Here is a 10913-nt window from a genome sequence, read left to right as displayed (position 1 = left end):
GAGAGAGAGAGAGAGAGAGAGAGAGAGAGAGAGAGAGAGAGAGAAAGAATATGAATCTCAAAGTTCCTTCTTTATCCTCCCATTCTGAATACTAACTCACTCTAGCTGACTCCCGCTGAGAGGGAAGACCATGCCAGTCAACACCACACCGTGCCAGTTTAATTTAACGGTATTATTTTGCCTTGCTTTGCAATTACTCCCACAGTCCCTGGGAGAAACTAATGGATTACTAAAAATAAAATAGGGATTAAGTGAATCATTCGGGTGTTTTGGCTCCCATCTCAAGCTGGCTTTAACAGAAAGGAAATGGACTGGCTCAAACACTGCATATCCCAAGAGGGGAACAGGCTCCAGGGCTGGCTGCCCTGGGTTCTGGATTTGTCTTCCACCCTGTGTGGTTTCCTTGCTCAGGCTGGGAGCCAGCAGGATAAAGCCACAGCAGACCTCACAACAGCATACAGTGACATCCAGGGAGAGAAGCAGAGGCTTAGCTCTGTCCTAAGTATGAGGTGACTTCCGCCAGAAGATCCAGCTACACCTGCCTCAGGGTCTCCAGCTGCAGGGTCACCCACTGGGGTCTCGTGCTGCAACCCTGCCACAGGGTCTCCCACCCAGAGTCTCACGAGCTAGAACGGGAGCATAGGGGTATTTCTGAGACCATCCTCCCGGGTAGGCATTGCCTCAGAGTGGATGATGGAGCCAAAGTTGACAAGCCAGTTGTGGACAGGCAGCTTGGGACTGCAGCTCACCAGGTCCACCCTTCAGCTGTGCTCAGCTTCCCTGATCCCTAACACAAAGAATAGACAGCATGTATGACACAGTCCGGCCCTGCTGCTCATTCTGCTGACCAGACATTGCAGGCAAACACTGGGTGTACAGGAACATGTAGGTCATGACTATCACCATGTATTTGTATGTGAAACTAAAAAAAAATTAAAACCCCAGAAAATAATGTGAATGCCCTTTGAAAAGAGGAAACTAAGTTATTTTTCTTGCTTTTATATTTCTTTCTCTGCAATCATAAACTCAAAACATACATATTGGGGTTTAACTAAGTGAAGGTCCACTTGCCCGAATGCATCTGTGGACTCCATCCCCAGGAAGATATTCGAACCCAGAAAGCCAAAGTTTGCAACGTTAAGAATGGCTACTTACTATGTTCTGGTGCCATGGCCACAGACTTAAGACACCAGCGTCCACACTAGTGACATATGACCTGCAAACAAACAAAAAACACTTTGTAAGAGCACATGAAAGGCCACCAAGACTACACTGTTCACACAGTCTTGACAAGGGACTTATCTTTGAGGTGAACAGGCTGGCATTCGTGAAGCAAGCAGCATTAATTGGGTTGAAGTGGAGGTGTCTACAACACTAGCCCATTATAAATATTTCTAAGATCATCTGTGTAAACTGTAGATCAAACTTTGTTTTTTATTTATTTCCAGACAGATTCCTCTCTATTATCCTGCTATCCTAGGACTTGGTATGCAGAGGAGGCTGCCCTCAAACTCACAGACAGCCTCCTCTAGCTCTGGAGTGCTAGAGTTAAAGCTGTGTGTTCCATACCCAGCCTTGGACTGGACTGGACTTTTCTTCTTTTCTTTTCTCTTTTCTCTTCTCCTCTCTTTCTTCCTTCCTTCCTTTCTTAACTTTACACATTCTCTCTCTCTCTCTCTCTCTCTCTCTCTCTCTCTCTCTCACACACACACACACACACACACACACACAGACACACACGCATGTGTGGGGTGTGGTGTGCCTATGGAGGTCAGAAAGGGGCACTGGACCCTCTGAAGCTGGAGTTCCTGCTGGGAACAGACTGAGTCCCTGCGAGAGCAGGAGGCTCTTAACTGCTGAACTGTTTCTCCAGCCACAGATCCAACTTTCAAAAATCAAAATAAGCAGCACATTTCAACTGAGTAATATTTCTGACTTCTAAAACAAGAAAAGAAAAATAAGAAATGAACCTCAAACATTATGTAGATTTAAAAGAAACTATAAGAAGCATGTCAGCCTGACCCCTGTAATACGCAATTAACCTATTCCTCATAGAGCATAAACCTAATAGAGCATAGAGAAATTGAAGTGAATCAGCTTCAATTTCTAAATCTCTAAAACACACACACACACACACACACACACACACACACACACACACACACACACATATCTGCCTCAGCAAAGACTCTTAAAGACTGGAATGGCTTTTAATATTCACAAATGAAATATAGGAGTGCTGTCCCTGCCCAGCCTGGAGATCTAAGAACAGTACCGTGGAAGCCCCCACCTTGGTGGCTCTTTTAGGAGGCTGGGGAGCTTGGGGTCAGCACAGGTAACACTGCAGCAAACATGGAAAATATTAAGAACATCAAAATGCAATAGCAAATCATACCCTCAATGAAAACGACCTTACGATGGTTAGTTTTGAATGCCAGCTTCCCAAAACCTGGGAACCAAGTTTGAATTGAGCAGTTATTTAGATGAGACTAGGCTGTGGGCAAATCTGTGCAGGATGGCCTTGACTGTCAACTGATAAAGGGACGCTCACTCAGACCACTATGGAAAATACCAGTCCCTGGGCGGGGAGCTCTGAACTGTAGAGGGTAAGAAAAGGCTAGAAGAGAGAAGCAGAGAACACGGGTGTGTTCATTTCTCTCTTGCTCCTGACTGTGGTGTGCTGTGTCTTATCACATTACTAATGGTTTGTTAAAAAATAATTTAAAAAAAAAAGTTTTAACTTTTCAAGAAGCAGCCCTGACTTGGACTAGTTCTGACTTCTAAGCCTGCATACTTTCCATAACTTGTGCATCTTGGGTTCAGTTCACATTAATTGTGATAATCCATTTCACCATAACTTCAACTCGATATTGTTAATTTCCTGAGTGGCAAGCAAACGACTGGGAGAAGTAGAGATTACGCAGAAGCCAGGGACCGCAGACCACAGACCACAGTGCACACTGTATTTCATTCCCGTGGGCTTCATCAAGGGAGAAAAAAAGAAAAGAAGAAAATGTATGGATGGGAGTGAAGTCTGCTCCCTCCACCACACGACTGGCACCAGCGAGAAACTGGAATGCTCTGGAAGCTAAACCAGAAAGATGAAGTCCCAGATATCTGTGCAAACAGTAGAAGCAAAGAGACCTCTGTCCCCTGCAGCAGGCCTTCCCTGACCAGGAGAGTGTCACTGCAGAAGTATTCTCCTAGTGCCTTAAGGAATGCCCCTAACTCCAGAAAGACAAAACACTAAGACCCAAAGAAGCTGGCTAAGTGGATGTAAATTATTACAGCCGCAACCCATTTCCTTTGACTTTGTTTCTTCTGAAAGATCCAGGGGCACACGGCACATAAAATATTAAATATACCTGCATGTGTTTCTCTTGTTTGTCTACCTTTCAATATAGGTGCCTGAGTCATGAAAAGCAACGTGTCTCCCAACAACATGAACAGAAATGTTCAGAGCAGTGTGGCCCCTGGAGCCAAAAACTAGACGCCTTTGCAATGTGTATCCACATCAGAAGAGAATGAAGGAGTTCCGGAGAATAGAATATGCAAAAAGAGGAGAAGCATGAAGCACTGCCTGCCTTCAGCAGAGCTGTGATCTGCTCTCACGATCACATAGGTCATGTATCCAGCGTTAACCCTTTACTACCACTGTTTATACTGCTATCAGTTATTCCCATTGTTTATGTGGGAGCTCAATCTGCCTGGAATTGAACAGTAAAAACATCAAGACAGCTCATAGGTCACTTGATACAACCTCATCATTCTTAAATCAATTTCTTACTTCTTTTTAAAACAAACAAAACAAAATGTGTGTGTGTCTGTGTGTGTGTGTACGCAGTCACATAGGACATACCCATGGGTCTATCCTGGTACAGTCACATAGGACAGACCCATAGGTCTATCCTGGTGCCGTCACACAGGACAAGAGATCCATAGATCTATCCTGGTACAGTCACACAGGACAGATCCATAGGTCTATCCTGGTACTGTCACATAGGACAGACCCATGGGTCTATCCTGGTACAGTCACATAGGACAGACCTATGGGGCTATCCTGGTGCAGTCACACAGGAGAACAGATCCATAGGTCTATCCTGTTGCAGTCACACAGGACAGATCCATAGGTCTATGCTATCATCCAGCACTTCACCTTTACATTTCTGATTACAAGAAGGCAGAAACATGAAAACTGCAAACTACACAAATCTCAACACAAAGTGAAATAGATTTTAGCAGAGAACTATAAAATTGAATGTATATTAAAATCTAAAAGTACTATATAATGAAAGATATTAACATAATCTTAAATTTTTTAATTATTTGAAGGCCATATCATGATCACTAAACAAAATTAAACAAAACTTCCGATCTCACTCATTATTTATTGAAGAAGATTCTTAAATTCCCAGAGTCTAGTTGCAACATTTAAAAAAGCTTTCTTCACACTTAAGGAATGTACATATTTAAAGGACAAAAAACACTGATACAAGATAGATGCTAAAAGCAGTCTCAGAAGTACTATGGAAGTTGGAAGAATTTAATTCCTCAAACTGCAACTCTACTTTGTAACCCAGAGCTCACTGCCCAGCGTGAGTTCCAATACATACAAAATGAGCTGATGGCACATCTATCATGGTTTAACTCAGTGGTTCTCAACCTTCCTAATGCTGTGACCCATAGTTCCTCATATCGTGGCTATCCCCAATCATCAAATTATTTTCGTTGCTACTACATAACTGTAGTTTTGCTACTGTTACCAATTGTAATGTAAGTATATTTTCTGATGATCTTCGGTGATGCCTGTGAAAAGGTGGCTCAACATCCCTCCACCTCACTCCACCACCACTGAATGGGCTACAATCCACAGGTTGAAAACTGCTGGAAAAGGGAAGGGTGCTGAAGACTCAAGTACCCTTAATGCAGTGCAGCAGTATCTCTGAGTCTATAGATTTGGGGTGTGTTATGTCCTGAACTCACACTCACACCAAAAGAAGGTGAGGATGGGCAGCTAAGAGCCAGGCAGATCATCCACTCTAGGGTAAATGTATAAAAATACATTCCCCTAGATGGGGAACTCTGAAAGTGTCAATAGTGTGTCTATAAGAGAAGCCCAAGTAAAAGAAAGCTGATAGGACAACTCCACAAGACTCCTTTAAAGGGGACTATCTCATTGTCACTCTGCAACGCTGAGTCCTGCATGGCCATGTGGAAGGGTGATGACAGTTCCCACCTCTGGAGCAGAGTCACCAGGGCATGGGTCTCCAGGAGTGTTGATGGTTGCTGGGCATGAGGTTTATTTGTATTTAAAAAAAAAAAAAAAAAAAAAAACTAAAACAAAAAACTTCATGTTCCTCCACAAAATATTCTCCCTGACAAGGTCATTAGGAAATGTCCTCTCTTCCAAGATAAATAACTTGATGTTAAGTAGCAATAGCTCAATTTCAGGAGGTGAGGGTGCATCTAATGTCTCAAAAAAAAAAGGTAAATGCTGTAACCTTCAGGACAGCCCTTAAGGCTGTGGGAAACTCAACTCTCAAAACATGAGTTCAAAAATACATAATTTCTTATCTATGCAAAATATAAGGATGCAGTATGAGTTGTATAAAGAGCTTCACAGACCTAAAAGAACAAAGTCAGCTGATACAAAGGCAGGCAGATCCCTCAGTTCAAAGTCAGTCTGGGACAGAGAGAATGCAGGCCCAGGCATGGTGGGGGCAATGATCTCAGAGCAGATCCCACCCAGCTAGCTTATTGTCTGTGCTTACAAGAGCAAACAGGTCTCTGAATTCATTAGCAATGTTTAAAAAAAAAAAAAATGTGTCTGTTGTCTTTTCCTAGGAGTCTTTTCAAGGGGCTAAGGTCAAAAAATGGTGGTTGGTGGTATAATTAAAAAGGAACCTGGAGTAAATGACTTAATTGATAGATAAATAAAAGATTTTGCATTGGCCTGTGAGAGCTGAGCTATCTGGATGTATTCTCTGGAGAGACAACAGGAGCAGAACACAAGGCTGTCAGCTTATACCCAGGACTGACTTCCTCAAAACCCTGTTCCAAGCAGAGGCAGGTCCTTGGCACTGCCATGCCATGGGTGATCTTTAAAGGGAAATAGAGACGCCTATGGTTTCTCAGAGAAAGCATAGTGACCTTCATGGACATTGAGCATTATAGTTCACTGCTAAAATCCAGTGACAGAGGCAGCAAGAGAAATCTGTCACATCACATAAGTTTAACAACTTCAAAGAAAACTCAGGAAGAAACTACCTGTGGGATCAGATGCTGTCTTCCCGTGCGCCACATGGTCTAACTGATGCAAGAGCCTGGCTAGATTAGGTGCACAAGTGCACTCACTCAGTAACCAAAAGCAAAAACAAATAACATCCTAAGGTGAGGGATCTTGGACCCTTTAAAGTGAACAGATGCTAGTATTCTGAAAGAATTATAAGCCACATATTTCAATTTGGCGTCAAAGGGAGTATTTCCCTTGGGTTTAAATGGCTGTAAAATGGTGTTTAGAATTCAGATGATTGAGGGCTGTATTTTATACATGTGAAGGTAGCTACAAAATCCAACGACAGATGGGAGTTACACAGAAGCATCAATGGCAACCTGGGCTAACTAACAGCAATGCTTTGAAAAGTTCAACTTCACGGCCCTCTATTGTTAAGTAGAGGCGAGATCTTTGCTTATAGAAGCAAATATTCAGGCTATCAGAAGAAATAAACTGTTATGGAATACACTAGAGGATATTTTGGCAAACCACTAGTTCTTATTCTCAAGGGCACACACTAAATATCAGCCAAACTGTTGCTGAATTTATTAATATGATTAGGTACAGGAATTCTCCATTCTTTCTCTCAGAACACATAAATAAATCAGAAGCAATGTGCACTTTCCTCTCTACAGTAACAACTGTGCATTTGGCCTGAATTCTAAATAATCAGGTCCTTTATGAAAAATTTGAAATCAAGCCAATATACAAATCTTCTCACTAAAAATAAGCATGAGAAAACAGGCTCTAAATCTAAGTGTCCTATTTACTGGAATAGAGGACATCTCTCAGAAAGGCTAGCTAACAGCACTGTATATGATCTTCAGTCAGCAAAACCTAACAGTTGCTAAACGTCTGCAGGATACACACTCAAGGCTGGCTAAGGGCGTTAGCACCTGCAGTCTAAAACCCAGGGTTTCCTAACCAGTCACACAGCATCTTTCTACCTGACTAGAGCTGGCATGGTTCATTAGTTTCATGTATTAACTTGCCCAGCCTATACTGCTCAGTTAATTTGGTCAAATACAAATCCAGAACTGGGGGAGAAGGGCTGCATATGCAATGTCCTTGGGCTTCCAGATAGAGCAAACAGAAAAGAACAAATCCTACTAATCTAGGGGCTACATGAAGATATTTTAGTTGTGGCTAACACCAACAATAGTGAAGATTACCACAAGTTCTGTGGCTGGCCCTCCTCCAATTCAATCTCCTGAAAAGCCAACAAAAGCCCAAAAAGGGCAAGAAAGTCCTGCCTTGCTCTTGCATGGTCTGCCTGAGCTGCTGCACTCTGCTACTAACCTCCCCAAGTACCTATACCAAGTCTTCTTTTCCAATCAGGAACCAATTTCCCTATATACATAAATATATATTTCTATATAAATATGCTCTTTTGTAATACAACTACTAGTTGTTTTCCTAATACACCTTAACTGATAACACCAGGCTAAAAGAAAAACTGTTTCTTCTGTTCACACCCCAGCACTCTAGGTTTGAAGATTTCCCCCAACAATCAATTCCCCAATTCTTGATGCCCATTGGTAATACCCAGTCACACAAGTCCATGTTCCTACTGTGTATCTGCCATCAGCTTAGATGTCTTAAGTCAAAGCCATGTTCCCACAATACTATTCCCATTTCATATGCCAAACACGAGACTAGTTCTCTGCACTTCTGAAGGTTAAGTAATTGGGTCTCCACAACTCTCTCCTAGACTTTAGTAATTTCTTAGAATGGCTCACAGAATTTAAGAGATCAATGACCACAATTATTGGTTTATTTCAAAGGGAACAACTGAGAAAAAGCCAAGTGGAAGACATGACAGGATGCTTGGCAGAGGGAGGAAGCACTCTGCCCACCTTCTGTGAGTAATAGCTCAGAAGCCTCTTCCAGGGATGCATCCGGAGGCTGGGCTTCATCACATAGGCTGCAGGAACCACTCGTGAGTGACTAAACCATTGGCCATCCATGATTAACAAGTCAACCCCTCAAAGTCACATGGTTGACTCCTCTATTAACCAGAATCATTCTGCAGCCAATATAATTGAACAGGTACCAGTTACCAAATAAACACACACAAAGGTCTTTAATACTAGTGAGCTGAAGTATCTTAGAAACTCCTGTATTAGAAAATTCTGAGAAACTGCATGGGTGCTGACTTAAGACAGAACCCAGTGTGGCTGAGACAGTGACCCCTAAGACTTTGGGGGGATGAACCCTCAAACACTCTTCCCTGGTGGGAACAACACACAGCAGGCATGAGGTGACAATGACACCTATAGCAGTCCTCTGTCATGGAGAGACTCCTGGACTCCTAAGGTGTTAACCCTTGGTGGAGATGACAGGGACCCTTGGACAGAGAGGCTGGACAATACTCAGATGACATCAAAGTGAATTTAGTTTGGGCTCACAGCTGCACTTAGAAGGCAGGAAATGCGCCAAGCATGAAGCCAAGCAGATCGGAGAGCCAGTGCCACAGGCAGAGAAGAAAAGAAGGGAGATTTATGGCTGCATGGGGATGGAGCCCTAAGAGCAACTGTTGAACCCAGGTTCAATCCCCCCCCCCATCCTCACACAACAGCTAACAACTATTTGCAACACTCTAGTCTGAAAGCACCCAATGCAGCAGGCACACACACATGCATTAAATAATTTTTAGAAATTAAAGTTCAGAAAATAGGGTCAGATGGTCAGTAGAGAGAAAAACTGAAAGTAAGAATGGGAAGAAACTGGGCTGGTGAGATGGCTCAGCAGGTAAGAGCACCCGACGCTCTTCCAGAGGTGCAGAGTTCAAATCCCAGCAACCACATGGTGGCTCACAACCATCCTTAACAAGATCTGACTCCCTCTTCTGGAGTGTCTGAAGACAGCTACAGTGTACTTACATATAATAAATAAATAAATCTTTAAAAAAAAAAAAGATTTATTAAAAAAAAAAAAGAATGGGAAGAAACTGGGGAAATGATTTTTGATGGAACTGCAAGAAACAGAAACTGGGGAAATGGTTTTCAGTGATCCTGTAGGCAAAGACTAGAGTTGCAAACTGCACCTTACTTGTTTCATTACTTTGCACTCAAGAAGTATTCAACTATGTCTACAAAATGTATCTCATTGAAAATGTTTGGGTCTGTTTTGTTTTGTCTGTGTTTGTTTGTTTTGGAGACAGAGAGTCACTATGTAGTCCGGGCTAACCTGGAGCTCACTATATACACTAGGGGCTGGGCCTAAGCCCATAGATTTATTCACCTGCAATGAAAGATGTACACCACCACCCCAAGCTTCATCCTGTCCTCTTGAAGATACAATGATTACAAAATGTCTACAACAGTTCTTCACCAAGAAGGAAACCAAGGGTTCAGGTAACAACATTGTCTACTGACACTGGAAACACTGGAGGTTCCCAGCTAAATCTAAAAGGAAACCACAGTATTGGAGCACGAAATGTTCACCATGGTGCTCACAGTGCACCCTCTCTATTCAACACTGCTTAAGTAAGACATGGCCCATAACACTGCCACCTCAACATGTGAAAGGTACAGTTCTCTTCTGAACAACATACACTATTTGGTATCTTATGGGAAAAAGGTCTGGCCCATTCTTGCCTTTACCATCTCTTTGTTCAGGTTATTTAGATAACTACCACAGAAAACAAATTTCAAACTACTTTATTTTTGGTTATAAAAATATAAGGCCAGGCAGTGGTGGTGCCCGCCTTTAATCTGAGCACTTGGGAGGCAGAGGCAGGCAAATTTCTGAGTTTGAGGCCAGCCTGGTCTACAGAATGAGTTCCAGTACAGCCAGGGCTATACAGAGAAATCCTGCCTCAAAAATAAATAAATAAACAGATAAATAAATAGAATAAAAGATGCATTTCAGTCAGACTACCTGTTCTTTAATTAAATGACACGCATGGCCCTTATTCAACAGATTAATGTTGAGAAATGAAGATCATGAGTCTGCACAATGCACACATTTCATAGCACTCCACTGCCTGACAGTGTTGAGCAGGAAAATATATCTGAGAGGGGAAAAAGACAACTAAGGTGCCACACTTTATCGAAACATAATAAACTATAAGATAAACAGTTTTCTACTAAGCAAAAATCAGAAGCAAAGATAGTTTTTTTACTTATTATTTTATTTAATTAGATATTTTCTTTATTTACATTTCAAATGCTATCCCGAAAGTTCCCTATACCCTCCCCCCACCCCTGCTCCCCTACCCACCCACTCCCACCCACTTCTTGGCCCTGACATTCTTCTGTGCTGGGTCATATAAAGTTTGCAAGATCAAGGGGCCTCTCCTCCCAATGATGGTCAACTAGGCCATCTTCTGCTACATATGCAGCTAGAGACATGAGCTCAGGTGGTACTGGTTAGTTCATATTGTTGTTCCACCTACAGGGTTGCAGACCCCTTCAATTCCTTGGGTACTTTCTCTAGCTCCTCCATTGGGGGCCCTGTGTTCCATCCAATAGATGACTGTGAGCATCCATTTCTATATTTACTAGGCACTGGCATAGCCTTACAAGAGACAGCTATATCAGGGTCCTGTCAGCAAAATCTTGCTGGCATGTGAAATAATGTCTGAGTTTGGTGGCTGTTTATGGGATGGATCCCCAGGTGGGGCAGTCTCTAGATG

The 10913-nt window shown here is 42.5% G+C and overlaps 1 protein-coding gene across 11 annotated transcripts in view; it reads right to left on the bottom strand.

Annotated features, from left to right (window-relative positions):
• Positions 1 to 10913, bottom strand: part of Sipa1l1 (signal induced proliferation associated 1 like 1) — a 281885-nt gene that overhangs the window by 150971 nt on the left and 120001 nt on the right. For all 11 annotated transcript variants that reach the window (XM_021202716.2, XM_029540740.1, XM_029540742.1 and 8 more), the window contains one exon: positions 1156 to 1216. The gene's annotated coding sequence lies outside the window, so the exon portion shown is untranslated. The remainder of the gene's footprint in view (positions 1 to 1155; positions 1217 to 10913) is intronic.

Source organism: Mus pahari, chromosome 7, assembly GCF_900095145.1.
Source record: "Mus pahari chromosome 7, PAHARI_EIJ_v1.1, whole genome shotgun sequence".
NCBI classification, from domain to species: Eukaryota; Metazoa; Chordata; class Mammalia; order Rodentia; family Muridae; genus Mus; species Mus pahari.
Note: the sequence above shows the minus strand (reverse complement) of the source record. Positions and strands in the feature narration are given on the sequence as shown.